General features: G+C 42.5%; 1 long non-coding RNA gene across 1 annotated transcript; it reads right to left on the bottom strand.

The window, feature by feature from the left end:
• Nucleotides 1-1823: 1823 nt before the first annotated feature.
• LOC109705012 lies at nt 1824-2178 on the bottom strand. The gene is made up of 3 exons (XR_002214572.1): nt 2146-2178; nt 1980-2047; nt 1824-1863 (listed from the first exon to the last, which is right to left on the bottom strand). It is a non-coding gene; the product is annotated as an uncharacterized LOC109705012 (long non-coding RNA).
• Between the last annotated feature and the right edge of the window lie 826 nt (nt 2179-3004).

Here is a 3004-nt window from a genome sequence, read left to right as displayed (position 1 = left end):
ATCACAAATCTCTACTTAGCATGAATTTGCATAAGTATAAAAGCAACTACTACAAGTAAGTGCACAGGAGTATCTAACATTAAATGCATAAGTATGCAACTAACCCAATGTCCACAATGTAAATAGTAAAGATGTCAATGTCCAAAAGGTACAATATGTCACCAGTAATCCAATCCTGTGGAAGCTACCCGTAGGTAGTCCGGCCTACGCCGTGCCAACAATGGCCTCGTGGTAGTCAACATCCCCACTCTAGGAATGAGCCTCCCCCACGGCATCCCATTTTGGCGCCCAATCCCGCACGGGCGAGTATATGTCGCGATGGCTATCTCCGGAGTGCCGACTTGTAGGGAGCGACCCTGTCACGCCCGGGCACCAGCGGAAGCATATCCGGTACGTGCACAGACCCGCTATACACCTGCAGTATATAAGGCGTCTACGAAGAAAGCAAGTCGATAGGAAGTAAAACAAAGAGAATCCTATCCTGATATCAGAGCAATGTACAAGTCGATTTACAATCAGTAAAAGAACAGAGTGTACAATCCAAAATCTCACCAAAAAGGAGAAGAAGTAAGAACTATAACATCTGGATCTACAACCTATATACAATATAGGGTATACAAAAATATCTGTACAAAGGTAGTCACTCTATACAATGGACATCACCCTCGGTCGTAGCCCGAGTAACAAGGTGATCGACTAGCACGCTCCTAGTAGTGCCTAGCTAGGCGCGACTCCCTTGCCACGATCCCTAGCCTCTCCTGTAGATGGCTCTGTAAAAACAACCATAAAAAGGGCGTGAGAACTATTAACAATAGTTCCCAGTGGGTAAGCCGCCAGCCTCGGCGAATTACACCACTAGGCTCATGATGTACTAAATGAAAGCGAAAACAGTAATTGCATGATATAGAATTACGCAATGCTAACAGGTAATCATGACTTCAACAGTAATGAATCAACTGAATAATAGAAGCATAGCAACTATGATAAACATGAACATAAGCATATATGTGTAAGTAACTACTATACACTGTAACCGGTAATCATTCATTACTGTCCAAATTTCATTAGCACTTTTCTTTCATTCACAGGGACCTACCCAAGGTAGTCCAGCTTGCGCCGCGCCTAATGGCCCCGTGGTAGTATACACTCCCCACGGCAATCCACATTACGCAACCTCAATCCTGTCACGGCAACAAACTGTCGGCGTAGCCAACGTCTCGATGCAGCTTGTAGGATCTACCCTACAAGCGTGTGCGAATGCAGCACGATTGCAAGAACAAATCCAGTGTCACATGTCCCCAATTTCATAATTTCGCATTGCAAAGTTCTTATCTCCGATCCTCTGATCGAATTTCAATACACATAATAGGTACAGCAGAGACTATAATCCACGTAATTGAAACCAGTTAAAGGTAGAAGCTAAAATCACATCGCATGATAATCTTTCACACTAGTATGCAACTATCAACATAGTTACAATGAGCAGTCATAGTTCTCTACCTTAACGTCAAGAGAATGTCCATTGTTCTCGTTAGCGTGCAAGTAAATGTCCATTGTTCTCTACTTTAAAGTGCATCCTACACTTGTTCATAAGTCATTCAACTGAATTGAATATAAATGTAAAGACTTCCATGGATAAGTATTCTCTACTTTATAGAGACTTCATTTCGAATATGTTCAACATTATGATGACGAATGTCAAGCCCCTTTATTAATCACATAGGCACACAATAATACCATTTCTATATTACATATAGAATATAGAGGAGTTTCACTTGCTCTGATTAGGTCCGACCCACCTAGTACTAGGCTCCAACTATCCACAAGAAGTCCCACAAACGGCTCAACGAAGCCCCAATGCTGCTGAAAAACAAACGTCAAGATCGGATTAAATATACGGCCGAAATGTCCGATTTCGGCTCAATTCACATCTCGTATCAAGTAGTAACATAAATCGCTGTTTTGGTTCACTTTAGTACCTCCAATTAAGTCTCTAAAGGCTTCCCAAAGCCAACCAAGGATGACCCAAAGGTCGGTCGAACTCCCGCTGCGAACAAAGATCGAAACGGCATCAAACTCATCATTTAATAGCAATTATAGTCGGAATCTTGCAATTTCAGCTTCCTAACTGAAATTCTTGCTTACCTCAGGGTAGAACAGCTTCCAACCCAGCTTCAAAGAGTACAAGTTCAGCTCAACGAGGCTCGAGGACCTACTGCGAAGAAATAATCCCGAAATTGCATCAATTCGCGCAAATAAGTGCAATTAGTTCTAATTTAGCTTCATAAATGGCTAAATATTCCAATTAAGCTTCAAAGTAGCTTATCCCTGGTCTAAGAAGGTTAATTCACAGCTAATTAACTCATTTATAATAGCTGAATTCTCAGTTTACATCGGTTAGAAGCAAAAACTCAAACTCAATACTCAAATCGACGACTAGATTGCCGATAACGGAAAAACATCAAGTCGTTTACCTTTCAAGCTTCCAACCAGCAACCCACTGGTCCAGAGCTGCGAAAAGCTCTCCAAAACGCTCTCTTGCACGTGCACAAAGGCGCTGCGACGCTCGTAACCAGCGAAGAACGCACGCGGCGACGAAAACGAGCGAAATCGGCGAAGTCGACGTAGAGAGAGAAAAACCCTAGAGAGAGAGAGTGAGGAAGGGAAAAGAAGCCTTCTCAGAACTCTTGCACACTCCACTGAAGTCCCAGAGTCGTGCTGGGATCAAATAGGTAGGTATCAAATGTGAAATTACAAAACTAACCTTGTTGCCACGAATCTGCCAGCTTGTACCGGTACAAGGTGATGGCTGTACCGGTACAACAAGCAGAAAATTGCTGATTTTCGCAGATCAATACAATTTCTCACTTTTAGCATTTCAATCATCCTCTAACTTATCCAAAAACTTGTTCTAATCTTTTAGAACATGTAGGATAGAGTCACACATCACTCCACACACTCGAACTCCGAAAATTGCGAAAGTCCAGTGTATTACATTCACCCC

Source organism: Ananas comosus, unplaced genomic scaffold (genome assembly GCF_001540865.1).
Source record: "Ananas comosus cultivar F153 unplaced genomic scaffold, ASM154086v1, whole genome shotgun sequence".
Taxonomy (NCBI): domain Eukaryota; kingdom Viridiplantae; phylum Streptophyta; class Magnoliopsida; order Poales; family Bromeliaceae; genus Ananas; species Ananas comosus.
Note: the sequence above shows the minus strand (reverse complement) of the source record. Positions and strands in the feature narration are given on the sequence as shown.